The sequence below is a fragment of the Squalius cephalus genome (assembly GCF_949319135.1).
Source record: "Squalius cephalus genome assembly, chromosome: 17".
NCBI classification, from domain to species: domain Eukaryota; kingdom Metazoa; phylum Chordata; class Actinopteri; order Cypriniformes; family Leuciscidae; genus Squalius; species Squalius cephalus.
Genome location: NC_137138.1, coordinates 27152004 through 27174302, shown reverse-complemented (window position 1 = coordinate 27174302; position 22299 = coordinate 27152004). Strand labels below are relative to the sequence as shown.

General features: G+C 44.4%; 1 long non-coding RNA gene across 1 annotated transcript in view; it reads right to left on the bottom strand.

Annotated features, from left to right (window-relative positions):
* Positions 1-3973: 3973 nt before the first annotated feature.
* The window catches only part of LOC307144461, a 130926-nt gene continuing 112600 nt past the window's right edge, over positions 3974-22299 (bottom strand). The window contains exons 2-3 of the long non-coding RNA XR_013818749.1: positions 4735-4810; positions 3974-4070 (exon numbers count right to left, since the gene is read on the bottom strand). This is a non-coding gene — a long non-coding RNA (uncharacterized lncRNA). The remainder of the gene's footprint in view (positions 4071-4734; positions 4811-22299) is intronic.

The window sequence follows — 22299 nt, the reverse complement described above, 5'->3', positions numbered from 1 at the left end:
CAAAAGAGACAATGCCTTTCTTAAAGATCTTTTAAAATAGGTTGCTGTTGAGATGGGTAAAACAGTTTTTGTTCAGTACTTAGCTTATATTATGTGCTCCAATATATATATATATATATATATATATATATATATATATATATATATATATATAATACTTCAATGTGTATATTATATAATGTACTGACTGCTGCTTTGTAAATTTATGTAAGGAACAGGCAACTCTGGCCCTTTGCATTCTACTTTTTGAGGTTAATTAAGAGTTAACCTCCAACCCTAATCGAGCACATCTGAAAATTTTAACCAAAGTCTTCAGGTTTACTTCTAGACAATAGGCAGGAGGGTTTGAGTTCGGAGCTAAATCTGCAGGACAGTGGACGCTGAGGGCCAGAGTAAACCATCACTGCTTTAAATCATGCAGAACATAAGCTGACCCGACTGTCCATTAAACAACTTTATTTGAATGGTTTGTGTTTTCTGTTTTACTTTCAGACCAGGACTGGAGAACGCCTGACAGTGGGATGTGGAGACTTCTTCTTCTGGTTGAGAAAAAGCTACACCACATCAGTGATCGCATCTTCTGTTCTTCTGTTCTTCAACTGAACAAACTGTTTAGACGAGGAAGAAGAACACGAACACGATAGAGACATGTTCAGGGAAGAGCAAGAAACCAGTTTAGCTGTGATAATGAATCATTATTTTCCAACACAATATCAAATCTGTTTTCTGTATCATATGTGACTGAATATGATTCTCTGGCACTAATTTTATGGCTTCAGCAGCTGTGAATGGACTATTATGATGTTAATGTATTTTTGAAGACACATTTTTATTTATCTTGAATCTCATTTGTCTTTATGCTACTTTATCAACTTTATTCTGTGTCCTCCAATAAAGTGTTGTTTAATAAAGTATGGTGACTATTGTGTATTGAAAGTGGTGTTTGGTACAGTAAATAGACATTTTTATTTGAGAAATTTTAATTTCTTTTTTCTTTAGTTTAATTCATTAAAAAATAACTAGGCCTACATATAATTAATAACTTATAAATTACTACATATAATTAATGACCATGATTCTTTTACTTGGGACATAAAAAAATGTAGATCTGGTTAATGATATTTGGGACAACAATGCAACAAAAGTTGCACATACTTGCATGTATGCCAGTTTGCAGTGAAATAAAAGGAAGCTATGTGAATAACAAGAGGCTGCAGTGGCTATCTTGCTATAAATACTTAACGCTTAATTGAAGATGATCCATGTTGATCATTCTAGTACATCTACAACTGCTTTTCGAATGAAAGCATATATCACTGATGTCAGGCATATACTGTAAGCAGCAATCAGAGGGGGTGAAAAGGAAATGTTGGCACTGTTTTTTTGTTGTTTTACTGAATGGTGCATTACCCTTGTGTAATAGTAATAGTGTGTGTAGATCTGTGTAGATTGTATGGCCCAGCAATGGCCCCCAGAAGAGCAAACAAATGCACATTTCAAATGGCTGTAACTCGAAGTCCGGTTAGTGTATCAAAGAGAAAATCGGCAGGACGACTGCTTATGCTATGTATAATAAATAATGTTGGCCACAGTTTTCAGATATATATGGAAAGCTGGCATAAAGGTTATTTTTAAAGTGCTCACAGTAAAATATCAAATTTCAGCCTGTCCCTCATATATGTCATAAAGGTTTGCATAATGAACAAATTTAGATATCCAGTTGTCCATTAAATATATAATTTATTTAACATTTATTGTTTTATTACTAAACGTTTTATACTACATTACCCACATATCTCTGTCATTCTATCAGTGGAACAGGAAGCATTGTTCTGTAGTTCATTGAAATGTGCAGACATGCTTAGGGTTAGGGTTAGGATCTCGGTAAAGGAGTAATTTCTCACATTATAGAGACACTTTATAGTTAGCTTAATGTATAACTAATGTAATAACAACACCAAACCATACTTTGTAACATGAAGCGCCAGTTTATATGGGTTAAACGATTGTCCAATCACAGCGAGTTCTGCGATAAAGTCACAGCCAATAAAAACCCAGCTGAACAAATGCGTCACACTTACATGCCCATTTATGGCAAATGATGACAGATCTCTTCTGGTTCCGGCTGCAGGGATAGATACCTTAAATATTTAATATTTAGGCTGTTAAACATGTATTATTTCTAATTAAATTATAAAACTCATATTTAAAAACAAAAGACTCTTTGTGTGGTTACCGTCCAAAAACGAGTTCACACGATCAATGACACAAATTTGCTCATTTGATTAGACTGATGCATGAATGCATTTGAAAGAGAAACTTTTTTCTAAGCAATGTCCTACAGCAGGAGTAGTTTTGCAGTATTTTAATTAAAGATAATTGCATGTAGGCCTACTAAAGTGCTTCTAACATTTACAGTGTATGTATAGTCAAAGATATATCAATTATATTCAAATAAATGTAACAAAAGCACAATGAATGGACACAATTTTGAAAGCTTATTCCAATATTTAATGTCAAACTGTTTAAAGACAAATGTAGCGCCAAAACTACTGCACAACAGTATACAAATCAGTTAATTTAAAATATCCAGATACAGGGGCAATCTATTATAGTGACACATACATTAACGTTAAAAAAATTGCTATGATGAAGTTATATATTTACAAACCAAAAGATGAGATTCAACTTTGTTATGTGAAAATACATTTGTTTCGTCGCTTTAAAGAACAAATAAGCAAAAACATAAGCACAACATTTTACATTCTCAACTTTCATTCTATATCCTTGTGATTATTGGTCACTTTTATTGTAACTATGCAATGATTATGTCCTTTAGCAAAACACCTGATGAGCACTGACCCTTTTTTTATAAAGGCATTAGGCAGAAATCAAGTACAGTTTATGAAGCTGAAAAGAGAAAACAAAATGCTTTAACAATATGGAAAAAGATAAATCACTATGTTCAATATTGGTTCTGCATATATCAAAGAGATCCTGAGGAGGAGTGGGACTCCACATGAAGACTTTCAGAAACTGTGACAGAGCAAAGGGTGCACCTCGCTGGACACATCCTACGCATGCCCAAACAACAACACCCAAACACAGTGATGAAGTGGACACCACCAGAAGGATGCAGGAGACAGGGAAGACCAAGGAAGACACAGAGACAGATGTTTCACGAAGACCTGAAGAATGTCAGTGTCCCATGGGAAGATGTGAAGAACTTGGCCACGGATTGAATACGTTGGAGGACACTTGTTGACCAGTGTGCCCAGCACAGCACTTGATGATGACGTTGTGAGTTTATCCATAACCGTGGGATATGTTTTCTGTAAAGAGTGTTGCATAATTAAATGTTAAAAGCATTTTTATGTTATAAGTTCACTGATATGTGGGCATTTCTATGAATAAAAGTATGTCTTTAATAGCAAGCAATAATCATATGAAAATGATTTACATGCAAACGGGACAGTTATCAGCAGTGTAACTGATCTGATTATGACAAAATAATCAAGTATCTGATGTCATGTGACAAGTCACATAAGCTTTTCCACTCTTGCAAACAGAGGTAGGTTATGAGGTGTGGAGAGACATCATGTATCACTGGAACATGAACAGACGGGGACCAATTTGCAATTAATATAAACTTTCTGACAGTGTGTGTGACATCCGTCAACTTTCCAAGAAGTGGCGCAACTGATTTACAAATATGGCGATAAATATGTACAGGAATTGAGGCAGTAGCCAGTGACAGCACTAGGAGTAAAAGCTGCAAGATTGTGTACGAGTGTACAAATATGTACGAGTATCGTACGAATTTGACAACTTGTTAAATCTTGTGAATTATTAAGACTTTCAGACTATGTTTGTACTGATTGGGCTATGGGTTTTGTGAGAAAAGTTTTAAGAAACAACAAATGCTTGATAAAATGTTTGATTTAGGGTTAAAACCAACACATACATACCATTGTGAATATTTGCCTTTGCAGCTTTCCGTCTCCTCCGTTTACTTCTCCTCAAACAATAATGGGCTGACTGAGTCCGAAAGGCCCTTTTGGTCTTTTCAGCTGAAAAAAGAGAAAAGAAAATATCATTATGTATAATATATAGGATTATTTAAAGGAAAAAATGTACTGATTTACCTTACAAATATTGGATGTTACATTATAAAGCGTTAAAAGCATGGCAAGTGTTGTGGTTAATATGCATTTACAACAAATATCACTTTAAAACTATCAATACAGAGGTAAAAGCATGGTAAGTTTTGTGGTTACTGTCCTTTTACCACACCCTATCACAGTAAAACTAGGGTTACTGTGGTAAAAGCATGGTAAGTGTTGTGGTTACTGTGCATTTACAATAAGTATCACATTAAAACTACCAATATTGTGGTAAAAGCATAGTAAGTTTTGTGATTACTGTCTTTTTACTACACTTATCACAGTAAAACTAATGTTACTGTGGTAAAAGCATGGTAAGTGTTGTTTTTACTGTGCTTCTACTACAAATACAACTTTGGAACTAATTGTACTATTTTTAATCTGATATGAATATCTAAGCCTATAGCACGTCACGTGACAGGCGGTGTTTAATCATTAGAAAGCAATGAAACGCAAAGTCTCCGTGGAAATGGCAGATATAATGGCAGATTAATATCGACAAACAGAAAAGACATTATATCACACATTATTAGGACAGCGTATTTAGGTATTTATTTACTAGGCTACTTACCAACAGCTGACACACGTGAACTGATGCCAAATATCGCGATGTGTTCGGAACGAGACTTCTTCAGCGCGATTTCCTACTAATAAAATATCATTTTAAAAATATCAATAAACAGCAAAGCAATCCAGCTTCCCTGGCAAATAATAACATTAAAAAAATACATAAACCATGATAAGATCTCGTGAATAAATGTTGATTAAACAGCTTCTCTGCTGCAGCCGACAGGCAGAAATAATCGAGCTGTGATCACGAAAGACGAAAAATAACGAAATAAACGTGTCTGTGCCACGAATCAATAGATTAAATTACGTGACCATATCACGAACGTTGGAGTTATCCGTGGTCTCACCACAGACTCAATCCGTGCTCCTATCACAGATTTTAGATCTGACTATAGCCAAGCGAGCAATAGGTGTAAAACGCCATCAAACTGGATTTTATGATGACAGGACAAGACAAAATTGCAACACAGTCGACATAAAGCTTTCAAGTGTCTAAACAAGTGAGCAACATCACACCATCCAGTGAGTGAGGTCAGGTTGTTGAGGTCCGTGATGCCATCACGGGACTTCAGTTAGGCTAACAGAATCAGACAGAATTTTTATGATGGCTGGACAATGCAATAGCTACAATAACAGAGAGGTTAAAGTCTTTATGGTATTTGGTGTTGGAAAATAAATAAATACTTAAAATGTTGTGTTTCCAAATGAGAAAGCACGTCCATTGAGTGAGATCTGTTCTCTGTCATTGAAACGGGTATCCGTGTGTGGACCACGGAAGATGAGTGTCATTGACTTGCGCGTTGGAGTTATCCGTGGTCTCAACACAGACTCACTCCGTGCTCCTATCACAGATTTTAGATCTGACTATAGCCAAGCGAGCAATAGGTGTAAAACACCATCAAACTGGATTTTATGATGACAGGACGAGACAAAATGTCAAGTTAATTACATGCCATTGCAACACAGTCGACCTAAAGCTTATAAGTTCCTAAACAAGCCAGCAACATAACGTCCATGAGTGAGGTCAGGTTGTTGAGGTCCGTGGTGCCATCACGGGACTTTGGTTAGGCTAACTGAAACAAACCGAAATTTTATGATGACAGGACAATGCAATAGCTTCAATAACAGTCAGGTTAACGTCATTATGGCATTTGATGTTGGAAAAGTTCACAAATACTTCAAATGTTGCATTTCCAAATGAGAAAGCACGTCGATTGAGTGAGATCTGTACTCCGTCATTGAAACGGGTATCCGTGTGTGGACCACGGAAGGTCAGTGTCATTGACTTGCGTTGGAGTAATATCCGTGGCTGCATCACGGAATTTGGGGCGATTCCGTGATGGCTGCACGGATTTTGAGTTAAGGGCCCGTGGACATTTCACGGAATCCTGTGAGACCAGGTTGATACACCCGGTCAAAGTTCGGAGCCCACCTGCAACTTATTCGACGGAGCCCCTGTACGCTGTCCGTGGACATTGCATTAAAAGGTCATATTTCATAAATAAAGTGGTTACTTGTGGTCAAACCTACTGTACACCACTCAGGGGACACTGTACAACACACTGGTGTACATTTCACCCATTAATTGTGCAAAATTTGCATAAAAACACTGTCCACGGACAGCTCACAGGGGCCCTGTCAAATAGGTTGCAGGTGGGATGCTGTTTTTGACTTAGACATTTTCAGCATGTGAGTTTTAAGAAAGATACGTGTGAGTTTTAGGGTGATTGGCCACCTGTAACTAACTACAGTGCTTTTATGTGGTCAAACCTTCTGTACACCACTCAGGGGACACTGTACAACACACTGGTGTACATTTCACCCATTAATTGTGCAAAATTTGCATAAAAAAACACACTGTCCACGGACAGCTCACAGGGGCCCTGTCAAATAGGTTGCAGGTGGGATGCTGTTTTTGACTTAGACATTTTCAGCATGTGAGTTTTAAGAAAGATACGTGTGAGTTTTAGGGTGATTGGCCACCTGTAACTAACTACAGTGCTTTTATGTGGTCAAACCTACTGTACACCACTCAGGGGACACTGTACAACACACTGGTGTACATTTGACCCATTAATTGTGCAAAATTTGCATAAGAACACACTGTCCACGGACAGCTCTCAGGGGCCCTGTCAAATAGGTTGCAGGTGGGATGCCGTTTTTGACTTAGACATTTTCAGCATGTGAGTTTTAAGAAAGACACGTGTGAGTTTTAGGGTGATTGGCCACCTGTAACTAACTACAGTGCTTTTATGTGGTCAAACCTACTGTACACCACTCAGGGGACACTGTACAACACACTGGTGTACATTTGACCCATTAATTGTGCAAAATTTGCATAAAAACACACTGTCCACGGACAGCTCACAGGCGCCCTGTCAAATAGGTTGCAGGTGGGATGCCGTTTTTGACTTAGACATTTTCAGCATGTGAGTTTTAAGAAAGATACGTGTGAGTTTTAGGGTGATTGGCCACCTGTAACTAACTACAGTGCTTTTATGTGGTCAAACCTACTGTACACCACTCAGGGGACACTGTACAACACACTGGTGTACATTTGACCCATTAATTGTGCAAAATTTGCATAAAATCACACTGTCCACGGACAGCTCTCAGGGGCCCTGTCAAATAGGTTGCAGGTGGGATGCCGTTTTTGACTTAGACATTTTCAGCATGTGAGTTTTAAAAAAGATACGTGTGAGTTTTAGGGTGATTGGCCACCTGTAACTAACTACAGTGCTTTTATGTGGTCAAACCTACTGTACACCACTCAGGGGACACTGTACAACACACTGGTGTACATTTGACCCATTAATTGTGCAAAATTTGCATAAAATCACACTGTCCACGGACAGCTCACAGGCGCCCTGTCAAATAGGTTGCAGGTGGGATGCCGTTTTTGACCGGGCATAACTCCAAAACCAAGCCGACTTGGGGCTCCATACTCTGGGGTCATGGGGGGCCCAGGGGTACCTCCCCACACCCGGAGTTTGGAGCTCAAAGTCGGCGTGCTTTCCGAGATAGACCCGGTCAAAGATCCACAGGAAGTGGCCATATCTTGGGAACGGAGCCGACTTGGGGCCCCATACTCGGGGGTCATGGGGGGCCCACTGGTACCCCCCCATGCCCAGAGTGTGGAGCTCTAATTCGGCTTGGTTCCCAAGATACACCCGGTCAAAGCTGGACCGGAAGTGGCCGTATCTCGGAACTGGAAGGTCCCAGGAGCTGGGGACGGTGGGGTCAGAAGGGTCCCTAAGGGCCCTCCTCACACCCGGAGTTTGGAGCTCCAACTCGGCTTAACTCCCAAGATACACCCGGTTATACATAAGGGACTTTTAGACAAAATGGTCGATATCTCGAAAAGGGCGTGTCCCAACGGATCGTCCTTTGGGGTGGTGAGGGGCCCCTAGGGGCCCTCTCAGACCCCAGAGTCCCGGGCCGCTGGGACCCATCCTTCTCAAGTGCACCCTTTCCTGTTGGGCCCCGTATCTCAGACCGTGGGGGCGCTAGAGCATCGGGCTAGGGCCCGTTGGAGAGGGCCCCTCGGGACCCTACTTTGACCCGAGTTTGGTGTCGCTAGGCTGCCGGGTCCCCGAGTTATGGCCGTTCAAAGTTCGGAGCCCACCTGTAACTTATTCGACGGAGCCCCTGTGCGCTGTCCGTGGACATTGCATTAAAAGGTCATATTTCATAAATAAAGTGCTTACTTGTGGTCAAACCTACTGTACACCACTCAGGGGACACTGTACAACACACTGGTGTACATTTCACCCATTAATTGTGCAAAATTTGCATAAAAACACACTGTCCACTGACAGCTCACAAGGGCCCTGTCAAATAGGTTGCAGGTGGGATGCTGTTTTTGACTTAGACATTTTCAGCATGTGAGTTTTAGGGAAGATACGTGTGAGTTTTAGGGTGATTGGCCACCTGTAACTAACTACAGTGCTTTTATGTGGTTAAAACTACTGTACACCACACAGGGGACACAATGCAACAGACTGATGTACATTTCACCCATTAATTGTGCAAAATTTGCACAAAAACACACTGTCCACGGACAGCTCACAGGGGCCCTGTCAAATAGGTTGCAGGTGGGATGCTGTTTTTGACTTAGACATTTTCAGCATGTGAGTTTTAAGAAAGATACGTGTGAGTTTTAGGGTGATTGGCCACCTGTAACTAACTACAGTACTTTTATGTGGTCAAACCTACTGTACACCACTCAGGGGACACAACACAACACACTGATGTACATTTCACCCATTAATTGTGCAAAATTTGCATAAAAAAACACACTGTCCACGGACAGCTCACAGGGGCCCTGTCAAATAGGTTGCAGGTGGGATGCTGTTTTTGACTTAGACATTTTCAGCATGTGAGTTTTAAGAAAGATACGTGTGAGTTTTAGGGTGATTGGCCACCTGAAACTAACTACAGTGCTTTTATGTGGTCAAACCTACTGTACACCACTCAGGGGACACAACACAACACACTGATGTACATTTCACCCATTAATTGTGCAAAATTTGCATAAAATCACACTGTCCACGGACAGCTCTCAGGGGCACTGTCAAATAAGTTACTCAGGGTTATGGGGGACACCATAGGCACTTTGTGGACGACTTCAGCACATATAAGCTGTTTGAGGACACTGTAGGCTCTTCATGGACGAATTCCACTCATATAGGCTGTTAGGGGACACCAGAGGCACTTCGTGGACGACTTCCGCACATATAGGCTGTTAGGGGACACCCTAGGCACTTTGTGGACAACTTCCGCACAGATAGGCTGTCAGGGGACACTATAGGCACTTCGTGGACGACTTCCGCACATATAGGCTGCCAGGGGACACTATAGGCACTTCGTGGACAACTTCCGCACATATAGGCTGTCAGGGGACACCATAAGCACTTTGTGGTCAAAGGGATGAATTATAGGCTGAAAGGGGACAAATAGGCTTTCTGTGGACAGCCCCACCCACCCTGCGACTTCGGCCAATGGCGTGGTGCGGGTAGGAGGGAAAAAGGCTGTAAGGGGGACGTTTAGGCTGTCCGTGGACAGGGGGCGTTTTTGGGATCAATCCCCGCCCTCTGGTTACATTTAGGCTGGAAGTGGACAAATAGGCTCTCTGTGGACAGCCCCACCCACCCCGTGACTTCGGCCAATGGCGTGGTGCGGGTAGGCAGGAGATAGGCTGTAAGGGGACACCCTAGGCACTTCGTGGACAAGAGGAAGACTATGGTGGGATAGGCTGTCAGGGGACACCATAGGCGCTTTGTGGACAAAGGGATGAAGAATAGGCTGTCAGGGGACACCCTAGGCACTTTGTGGACGACTTCCGCACATATAGGCTGTTAGGGGACACCCTAGGCACTTCGTGGACGACTTCCGCACATATAGGCTGTTAGGGGACACCCTAGGCACTTTGTGGACGACTTCCGCACAGATAGGCTGTCAGGGGACACTATAGGCACTTCGTGGACGACTTCCGCACATATAGGCTGCCAGGGGACACTATAGGCACTTCGTGGACGACTTCCGCACATATAGGCTGTCAGGGGACACCATAAGCACTTTGTGGACAAAGGGATGAATTATAGGCTGGAAGGGGACAAATAGGCTTTCTGTGGACAGCCCCACCCACCCTGCGACTTCGGCCAATGGCGTGGTGCGGGTAGGAGGGAAATAGGCTGTAAGGGGAACGTTTAGGCTGTCCGTGGACAGGGGGCGTTTTTGGGATCAATCCCCGCCCTCTGGTTACATTTAGGCTGGAAGTGGACAAATAGGCTCTCTGTGGACAGCCCCACCCACCCCGTGACTTCGGCCAATGGCGTGGTGCGGGTAGGCAGGAGATAGGCTGTAAGGGGACACCCTAGGCATTTCGTGGACAAGAGGAAGACTACGGTGGGATAGGCTGTCAGGGGACACCATAGGCGCTTCGTGGACAAAGGGATGAAGAATAGGCTGTCAGGGGACACCCTAGGCACTTCGTGGACAAGAGGAAGACTATGGTAGTGATAAGCTGTCAGGGGACACCTAACGCACTTCGTGTACAAAGGGATGAAGAATAGAAAGCCATCTGTGGAAACCACCGTGGAGCGAGATCGCCCCCTAAAGGTGTCCATCACGGGCCCTATGGGCAATGGCACGCATTACTATGCATTACCCCTCAAAAACGCAAAGTGTCCATTTCGTCATTAACTTAAGCGGCAAATGGGAGTCCATTTGGAGCAGAGATCCCACCGAGTGCTTACGCGTCCAATGGCAACTTAAATGAATGGGAAGATTTCCACGAACAGCCTAATTTCCCTTACGAGGTGATGGGTTGGAAGAAGGGCAGGCGAAGCAACTCCGGGACTTCCTGGTGAGATGGGAGCATCTCTTTGCTGCACATGATGAGGATTATGGGCGGACAGACATCGTAAAGCATCAGATCCCTACTGGGGATGCTCCTCCGAGCCGGGAGCGCTACCGTCCCGTACCCTCGACTCTGTATGCTGAGGTTCGTGCCCTTCTACGAGGAATGTTGGAGAAGGGTGTCATTAGAGAGAGCAGCTGCCCGTGGGCAGCACCATTCGTCCTCGTTCGGAAGAAGACCGGAGCATGGCGATTCTGTGTTGATTACTGGAAGCTGAACCATGTTACCAAACGAGACGCCTTCCCCCTGCCGCGGGTTGAGGACTCCCTGACTAGCCTCACTCGGGCCGCCTGGTATTCTACCTTAGACTTGGCTAGCGGGTACTGGCAAGTTCAAGTAGAGGAAGGGGACCGGGAGAAGACTGCCTTCACCACCCCCTTTGGCCTCTTTGAGTGGGAGCGCATGCCGTTCGGGTTGTGTAACGCTCCCGCTACTTTTCAACGGCTCATGCAGCGCTGCTTGGGAGGCCAGCTTATGGACACCACGCTCGTCTACTTAGACGATGTCATTGTGTACTCTCCCGACTTTGAGTCTCACCTCCGACACCTGGAGCAAGTATTCCAGTCCTTGGAACGGTACGGATTAAAGCTACAGCCCGAGAAGTGCCAGTTACTCAGGAAGGAGGTAAAGTTCCTGGGCCATCGAGTCAGTGCGTCTGGGATTGCGGTGGACCCCGAAAAGGTGTCGGCTGTCCAGGAGTGGACCGCGCCGAGGACGGTGCGTCAAGTGAGATCCTTCCTGGGATTCGTGGGATACTATCGGCGGTTCATTAAGGACTTTGCCAAGATCGCTAAACCCCTGAACCAGCTGCTTGGAGGCTCGGGGAGGACCCGGGGTCGTGGGTCCCCTACCATCTTGTGGGATCCCGCCTGTGAGTTGGCCTTTCAGAGGTTGAAGCAAGAGCTGCTCCAAGCCCCGATCTTGGCTTATGCTGATTTCTCCCAGCCCTTTACGCTCTACACGGACGCCAGTAATCTGGGATTGGGGGCCGTACTAGCCCAGAGACAACAGGGGGAAGAGAGGATTATTGCCTATGCCAGCAGGAGTCTGCTCCCAGCCGAGCGTAACGACGCTAACTACAGCTCCTTCAAGCTTGAACTCCTCGCTATGAAGTGGGCCGTCAGCGAGAAGTTCAAGGATTATCTGTGGGGAGCAAAGGTAGTTGTGGTTACGGATAACAACCCGCTGGTTCATCTCCAAACTGCAAAACTGGGGGCCGTCGAGCAGCGATGGGTGGCGCAGCTGGCCAATTACGACTATCACCTCCAGTATCGGCCAGGGAAAGAGCATATCAATGCCGACGTACTGTCTCGGCTCCCTGAGGGTAAACCCTTGAGATCTCCTTCGCCCCGGAACGTAGCGCCGGAAGGGCTTATGGTGGGGATTGTAGAGGCCCCTGGGTTCCGAAGGGAAGGAGTTCCCTTGAGTTGGGGTTGGGACCCCCAAAGGTGGGAGGACCGACAGGCAGAGGACCCGGTTTTGGCCCAGATACGAGACTGGCTGCAGCGAGGGACTTGGCCAGAAGGGGGAGCACGACGTGGGCAACTTCGAGGGGTGAAGCAGCTCCTGGGACAACGGGAGAGACTCTTCCTCAAGGAAGGAGTCGTTTGTCGGAGGTTACAAGACCCAGCACTGGGGGAGGAGGTATGTCAAATAGTGGTGCCTGAAGATCAATCCCAAGCTCTGCTCCAAGCTTATCACAACCACCTGGGACACCAAGGGCAGGAGAGGACGACCTCATTGGTGCGGAGACACTTTTACTGGCCTGGGATGGAGAAGGCAGTAAGGATATTCATTTCACAGTGCCCACGCTGCATTCTCTTCAAGACCCGGAGAGAGGTACGAGCCCCACTGGTCCCCATTCAAGCTAAAGCCCCACTACATATGGTGGCGATGGACTATCTGACGTTGGGTCGGCCTGCTGACCTTATCCAAAACATCCTTGTAGTAACAGATCTCTTTACAAAGTACGCATGGGCCATTCCAACTAGAGACCAGACCGCAACCACCACTGCCAGTGCCCTCTGGAAGAATGTGTTCCAGCCCTTTGGGTGTCCAGAAATCCTTCACTCGGACCAAGGTCCAAACTTTGAGTCCCGGATCGTCAGAGAGCTGTGTCAGCTATACGGGTGCAAGAAGACCCACACCACGCCGTACCACCCTCAAGGGAACGGAGGGTGCGAACGATTCAATCAGACCCTGTTGGGTCTGCTAGGGACGCTGGAGGTGGAACAACAGGGTAATTGGATGGCAAGTCTCCCGGCCATAGTCCAGGCTTATAATAACAGTGTGCATAGCACTACTGGATATGCTCCGACGTATTTGATGTTCGGACGGCATGTACGGCTACCCACGGACTTACTGTTGGGATCCAGCCCTGCAGAGGAGGGGACCAGCCTAACGGAATGGGTGAGCAACCACCATCAGCGCCTCCATCTTGCTTATGAGCAGGTTTCCGCCCGAATCGAACGAGTTGCACGGAAGAACAAAAGATTGTACGATCGGACAGCTCGTGAGGCTCCCCTGCTGCCAGGAGAAAGGGTCCTGGTTAAGGACAGTCGACGCCAGGGAAAGGGAAATTTGAGCGACCGGTGGGAGTCCCGACCTTACGTGGTCCAACGACAACCCCGACCTGACCAGCCCGTGTACGTCCTTCGCCCTGAAAGAGGAACCGGCCCAGAACGGGTATTGCACCGGAACCTGATCCGCCCTTGCCCCAACTACCCAAGGCCTGTAGACCCCATTATACCCACCGAAGAGAGAGCCCACCATACCCCGATGATAGGTTGGACAGTGATCCCAAGGGGACCGGCCATTGAACCTGAGCAAGCAAATCTCCCCTCGCCCCCAAGACGAACCCAGCGGGACAACCGAGGCCAGCCTCCGGCACGGTACGGAGACTGGGTAGAACCACCACGTTCTAGGGACTAGAACGGTTTGGTGGGGGGGTATGTCACGAGGTGACAAAAGTTCCAGCTTTAGTTTCCGTGCAAGGCGGAACTAATGTCCGCCGAGATTTGCCTCCCGCCGGACCCAAAACAACAGAACACCGGCTTAGTTCCAGGTAAGCGCAAAATCCCCGTGAACGGGGTAATCAGCCAAAATCACCGCCAGCTGTGCACGATGAGACACGTTGTCATTAGGGTGGGATATAAGGAGAGAGTACGGGCCGAAGAGAAGTGGTGTTTGGGGACTGAGTACCTCGGAGGAAGCGCGAGCGGTGGAGAAGAGGAAGTGGGGCTGGCAATGGACGCGAGACTGTGAGTGTGGGAGGAAGAGCACGCTGATTCAACTGGAGGAAGGAAATCCTTGTACAGTAAGATCGCTGGTGAGAGACTGTGAGTAGTTCAACCGATCTCCACCCTTTCTCTCTCTTGTCTATGGGACTTCTTGATGAGAATGCCAGGTCAGGAAATGGGCGACAGCCATATGTATTTCCCACTGAGTGTTGAATTGCAGTGATGAAGGATGTGATGCACTGTTTTGATGTGTGAAGTGTGAACTTAACCCCGCTGGATGTCTATTACTCGCCTGTGTGTTCTATCATGTTCTAAGACGTGGGAAGAGGCTAACACTGTTGTACTCCACAGAGACTTGAGTGTACTATCTGTCAGCCCATTGTGAAGAGAGACACGTAGGTGAATGCTTAACTGACTGCTTTGCAGTAAAATCCTCCAGCCGTAAGTTCTCTGTCTGTCATTACTGAAGAAGAGGATTACGTGTCTGTATATTCACCTGTCTGTTTTGCAGTAACGTTTCCCTGTCACAAGCTCTGTGTCTGCCAGCCCTTTAAGAGGAGTGCATACCCGAATGTTCACCTGACTGCTTTGCAGTGAAGTTCCTCCAGCCTAACGTCTCCCTGTCGTAAGCTCTGTGTCTGCCAGCCCTTTAAGAGGAGTGCATACCTCAATATTCACCTGACTGCTTTGCAGTGAAGTTCCTCCAGCCGTAAGTTCTCTGTCTGTCATTACTGAAGAAGAGGATTACGTGTCTGTATATTCACCTGTCTGTTTTGCAGTAACGTTTCCCTGTCACAAGCTCTGTGTCTGCCAGCCCTTTAAGAGGAGTGCATACATGAATATTCACCTGACTGCTTTGCAGTGAAGTTCCTCCAGCCGTAAGTTCTCTGTCTGCCATTACTGAAGAAGAGGATTACGTGCTTGTATACTCACCTGTCTGCGTTGCAGTAACGTCTCTCTGTCGCAAGTTCTGTCTGCCAGCCCTTTAAGAGGAGTGCATACCTGAATGTTCACCTGACTGCTTTGCAGTGAAGCCCCCCAGCCGTAAGTTCTCTGTCTGTCACCTGTAGAAGAAGAGGATTACGTGCCTGTATACTCACCTGTCTGCTTTGCAGTGAAGCTCCCCAGCCGTAAGTTCTCTGTCTGTCACCTGTAGAAGAAGAGGATTACGTGCTTGTATACTCACCTGTCTGCTTTGCAGTGAAGCTCCCCAGCCGTAAGTTCTCTGTCTGTCACCTGTAGAAGCAGAGGATTACGTGCCTGTATACTCACCTGTTTGCTGCGCAGTGAAGCTCCCCAGCCGTAAGTTCTCTGTCTGTCACCTGTAGAAGCAGAGGATTACGTGCCTGTATACTCACCTGTCTGCTGCGCAGTGAAGCTCCCCAGCCGTAAGTTCTCTGTCTGGCACCTGTAGAAGAAGATTACGTGCCTGTATACTCATCTGTCCGTTTCTCGTTGTGAAGAAGAGTACGTACCCGAAACACGCACCTGAGCCGTCCTGCAGCAGCCTCCTCCCAGTCGTGAGCCTCGACTCATCCCTTCCACTGGAAGACAGCGAAGCCACTCACCAGAGCACTTCCCTTTACTGTATCCTGTGGGCCTTTGGTGGGGTCGTCGGACGGAACGACCCTGCCCAGAAAAACTCACCCATTTGAACTTTCTTACCCACTTTTATACTTAATAAAATACTGATTCTTTGAAGTCCTGTTTGTCTGTCATCCTTGCCTGTCCTCTGTCCGACTCCCCAAGGGTGGTAACGGGTCTCGAGGGGTGGGTGCAGTCCGATTGGCCCGCCCCGACCTGTGACACTTACTTGGCATATGTAACTCTTTAGGTATTTACAACACCACTGGTCACTATAATGATAAAAGTGTGAAAATGAATCGTAAGAAGAAGTTTATATTAGTTCAAGTTTGCTCTGTGTGGATGTATTGTTCTGTTCCAGTGATGTTCTGTGACTAAATCTGAAGGAAAAAGATATCACCTATGAGGTCAAAGCCTGTTCCCCAATGGTATCTGCTGAAGCTTTTGCAAGAAGCATATATACCCCTCGGGTCCCAGCAAGTTTTCACCAAGGTGGTAGGACCCAGCGATCCATTTCGCCCCTTTGCATACCTTGTTTATTCGTGTAGCCTGCCTTCCATATAATCAATATGCACTTGCTTAGCATTTTTTCTATTGGGTTATTATGGAATCAAACTAATCAAGAGTTCTAGACTTTGACAGGTTCTTCTTATTTGCTTTCATGTTACTATAGACAACTATAACTAGTGTCTTGAAGTTCTATCACACCACATGTAGTCACTTACATGTATGCTTACTTGGCATAACTCTTTAGGTACTTACAACAACATTGGTCACTATAATGATAAAAGTGTGAAAATTAATCGTAAGAAGAAGTTTATATTAGTTCAAGTTTGCTCTGTTTGGTGTATTGTTCTGTTGCAGTGATGTTCTGTAACTAAATCTGAAGGGAAAAGATATCACCTGGGGGGTCAAAGCGTGTTCCCAAAAGGTATCTGCTGAAGCATTTGCAAGAGGCATATATACCCCTCGGGTCCCAGCAAGTTTTCACCAAGGTGGTAGGACCCAGTGATCCATTTCGCCCCTTTTCATACCTTGTTTATTCGTGTAGCCTGCCTTCCATATAATCAATATGCACTTGCTTAGCATTTTTTCTATTAGGTTATTATGGAATCAAACTAATCAAGAGTTCTAGACTTTGACAGGTTCTTTTTATTTGCTTTCATGTTACTATAGACAACTATGCCTTGGGTCTTGAAGTTCTACCACACCACATGTAGTCACTTACATGTATGCTTACTTGGCATATGTAACTCTTTAGGTATTTACAACACCACTGGTCACTATAATGATAAAAGTGTGAACATTAATCGTAAGAAGAAGTTTATATTAGTTCAAGTTTGCTCTGTTTGGTGTATTGTTCTGTTCCAGTGATGTTCTGTGACTAAATCTGAAGGGAAAATATATCACCTACGGGCTCAAAGCGTGTTCCCAAAAGATATCTGCTGAAGCGTTTGCAAGAGGTGATATATTTTCCCTTTTCATACCTTGTTTATTCGTGTAGCCTGCCTTCCAGATAATCAATATGCACTTGCTTTGCATTTTTTCTATTGGGTTATTATGGAATCAAACTAATCAACAGTTCTAGACTTTTACAGGTTCTTCTTATTTGCTTTCATGTCACTATAGACAACTATGCCTAGGGTCTTGAAGTTCTATCACACCACATGTAGTCACTTACATGTATGCTTACTTGGCATATGTAACTCTTTAGGTATTTACAACACCACTGGTCACTACATGATAAAAGTGTGAAAACGAATCGTAAGAAGAAGTTTATATTAGTTCAAGTTTGCTCTGTGTGGATGTACTGTTCTGTTCCAGTGATGTTCTGTGACTAAATCTGAAGGGAAAAGATATTCCCTATGAGGTCAAAGCCTGTTCCCCAATGGTATCTGCTGAAGCTTTTGCAAGAGGCATATATACCCCTCGGGTCCCAGCAAGTTTTCACCAAGGTGGTAGTACCCAGCGATCAATTTTGCCCCTTTGCATACCTTGTTTATTCGTGTAGCCTGCCTTCCAGATAATCAATATGCACTTGCTTTGCATTTTTTCTATTGGGTTATTATGGAATCAAACTAATCAAGAGTTCTAGACTTTGACAGGTTCTTCTTATTTGCTTTCATGTTACTATAGACAACTATAACTAGTGTCTTGAAGTTCTATCACACCACATGTAGTCACTTACATGTATGCTTACTTGGCATATGTAACTCTTTAGGTATTTACAACACCACTGGTCACTATATAATAAAAGTCTGTAAATTAATTGTAAGAAGAAGTTTATATTAGTTCAAGTTTACTCTGTGTGGATGTATTGTTCTGTTCCAGTGATGTTCTGTGACTAAATCTGAAGGGAAAAGATATCACCTAAGGGGTCAAAGCGTGTTCCCAAATGGTATCTGCTGAAGCGTTTGCAAGAGGCATATATACCCCTCGGGTCCCAGCAAGTTTTCACCAAAGTGGTAGGACCCAGCGATCCATTTTGCCCCTTTGCATACCTTGTTTATTCGTGTAGCCTGCCTTCCATATAATCAATATGCACTTGCTTTGCATTTTTTCTATTGGGTTATTATGGAATCAAACTAATCAAGAGTTCTAGACTTTGACAGGTTCTTCTTATTTGCTTTCATGTTACTATAGACAACTATAACTAGTGTCTTGAAGTTCTATCACACCACATGTAGTCACTTACATGTATGCTTACTTGGCATATGTAACTCTTTAGGTATTTACAACACCACTGGTCACTATAATGATAAAAGTGTGAAAATGAATCGTAAGAAGAAGTTTGTATTAGTTCAAGTTTGCTCTGTGTGGATGTATTGTTCTGTTCCAGTGATGTTCTGTGACAAAATCTGAAAGGAAAAGATATCACCTATGGTGTCAAAGCCTGTTCCCCAATGGTATCTGCTGAAGCTTTTGCAAGAGGCATATATACCCCTCGGGTCCCAGCAAGTTTTCACCAAGGTGGTAGGACCCAGCGATCCATTTCGCCCCTTTGCATACCTTGTTTATTGGTGTAGCCTGCCTTCCAGATAATCAATATGCACTTGCTTACCATTTTTTCCATTGGGTTATTATGGAATCAAACTAATTAAGAGTTCTAGACTTTGACAGGTTCTTCTTGTTTGCTTTAATGTACTATAGACAACTATGCCTAAGGTCTTGAAGTTCTATCACACCACATGTAGTCACTTACATGTATGCTTACTTGGCATATGTAACTCTTTAGGTATTTACAACACCACTGGTCACTATATAATAAAAGTCTGTAAATTAATTGTAAGAAGAAGTTTATATTAGTTCAAGTTTGCTCTGTGTGGATGTATTGTTCTGTTCCAGTGATGTTCTGTGACTAAATCTGAAGGGAAAAGATATCACCTATGGGGTCAAAGCGTGTTCCCAAATGGTATCTGCTGAAGCGTTTGCAAGAGGCATATATATCCCTCGGGTCCCAGCAAGTTTTCACCAAGGTGGTAGGACCCAGCGATCCATTTCGCCCCTTTTCATACCTTGTTTATTAGTGTAGCCTGCCTTCCAGATAATCAATATGCACTTGCTTAGCATTTTTTACATTGGGTTATTATGGAATCAAACTAATCAAGAGTTCTAGACTTTGACAGGTTCTTCTTATTTGCTTTCATGTTACTATAGACAACTATGCCTAGGGTCTTGAAGTTCTATCACACCACATGTAGTCACTTACATGTATGCTTACTTGGCATATGTAACTCTTTAGGTATTTACAACACCACTGGTCACTATATGATAAAAGTGTGAAAATGAATCGTAAGAAGAAGTTTATATTAGTTAGGGCCCGAGCACCGATGGTGTTAGGACCCTCTTGGAATTGCTCTGTTTATTAGGGCCCAAGCCCTGAAAGGGCGAAGGCCCTATTGTTTTCGTTAGGATTATTATTAGGGCCCAAGCCCTGAAAGGGCGAAGGCCCTATTGTTTTCGTTAGGATTATTAGGGCCCGAGCACCGATGGTGTGAGGACCCTCTTGGAATTGCTCTGTTTATTATTATTATTATTAGGGCCCGAGCACCGATGGTGAGAGGACCCTATTGTTTTTGCTCCGTTTATTATTCTTCTTCTTCTTCTTCTTCTTCTTCTCCAAAGTGAATCGCTTTTTAGAGGGCCTAAACATGCTCGAAAACTCATGAAACTTTGCACACGCTTCAGAAGTGGTGAAAATTTACGTGTGATATGGTTTTCAGAATTGGGGGGGGCAAATTCGGTAAATTATTGCCCCCACATTTTGCCCCGGCTCCTGGTTTCACGTACAGGTATGAAATTTGGTACATACATGTAATGACCCAATACCTACAGAAAAGTCTCTTGGAGCATAGCCCTAAACACAACAGGAAGTGAGCTATTTTGAACTTCCTCCTAGATTTTGGGCATTTTTCGTAATTTCCTGATGTTGTACTTTAACGAACTCCTCCTACAGATTTGATCTGATCCTCTTCAAATTTGGTGAGTGTAATCTTAAGGCCTTTGTGACGTTAAATTGCGAAGATCTAGAGTTTTCGTCGAAGGGTGTGCCCTCGGCGGCCTGACAAACGTTCACCCAATTTCGGCCTTCTGGTGATATATGCATGATCAGATAAGTTCAATATTAATGTTGAATGCAGTTCCGATGTTGCTAGGCAACCACAGACAGCCTGCAGTAACTCAGCCATACAATTTCCAATCTGTCCCAAACTTCACATGTTTGATAAGAGTCCTGTCCTGAACACATGACCATGCTCATATTTGGTTATAGCAATAGCGCCACCTGCTGGTAGCAGGAAGTGTGGCAAATACAAAACATGCTCGAAAAATCATGAAACTTTGCACACGCCTCAGAAGTGGTGAAAATTTACGTGTGATATGGTTTTCAGAATTGGGGGGGGGGCAAATTCGGTAAATTATTGCCCCCACATTTTGCCCCGGCTCCTGGTTTCACGTACAGGTATGAAATTTGGTACATGCATGTATTGACCAAATACCTACAGAAAAGTCTCTTGGAGCATAGCCCTAAACACAACAGGAAGTGATCTATTTTGAACTTCCTCCTAGATTTTGGACATTTTTCGTAATTTCCTGATGTTGTACTTTAACGTACTCCTCCTACAGTTTTGATCTGATCCTCTTCAAATTTGGTGAGTGTAATCTTAAGGCATTTCCTAAAGGCGCCGGGTGGCGGTGGCAGGGGTGCGAGGGCCCTTTTCATCGCTGCTTGCAGCTTTAATTATTATTATTATTAGGGCCCAAGCCCTGAAAGGGCGAAGGCCCTATTGTTTTCGGTAGGATTATTAGGGCCCAAGCCCTGAAAGGGCGAAGGCCCTATTGTTTTCGGTAGGATTATTATTATTATTATTATTATTATTATTTTGTCAACCTTTCGGGCACTTTTGGGGCCCTTAACATGCTCGAAAACTCTTGAAATTTTGCACACAGGTCAGAACCCGCGGCCATCAGGGCCGGGCTGAAGCTGGTACCCGGGCGTGGCAGGGGGCCTCGACAGCGCCCCCTGGAACGGGATCCGAACACTTGTCCATAAATCAGACACGCTTGCATGTAATAATATGAAACTCGGTACACATATAGACCTCATCGGGCCGAACAACTTTCGTGCTCTAAGTTTTACGCCAGACCAACAGGAAGTCGGCTATTATGGGTTGTTTGGAAACGCATGCTGTGGAATTTGATGTACTCCTCCTAGGAAATTCATCCATTCGCCTCCAAACTCGGTCGGCATGAAGTCAAGACATTGAGGATGCTAAATTGCGGACGGATTTTTGATATCTCGAACGGTTTGGCCGTGGCAAGGAAACGAATTTATGGCGAATAATTCAAACAGGAAGTGTGTTATAACTTCTGCATACATTAACTGATCTTGATGAAACTTCAGCAGTGTGTTAGTTGTAAGAGGCCGATCACATGGATGTGACATTTGTGAGTCAAAGTTATAGCGCCACCAACTGGCAACAGGAAGTGTGTCACTTTCAAAATGCTTTGAAATCACCCTCTTATTTTTACCCGATTTGCTTCAAACTTTATGTGTATAATGTAAACACACGGCAGATGTAGACCTGTGAAAGGATTATTGATATCTTAGATACTGTTGCCGTGGCAACGCATCAAACTTTACTATTCTTTTCGGATGCTTTTGAGACTCTTCACATGCTTGAAAATGCATGAAACTCGACAGACACATCACATTTATTATCCAGTAGACATGTGCAAAGTTTCAGAAACGGGCGTGGTGGAATGGCTCAGTAGCGCCACCTTTAGTCAAAAATGGGGGCTTAGTTTTTCCTAGAATCACAAA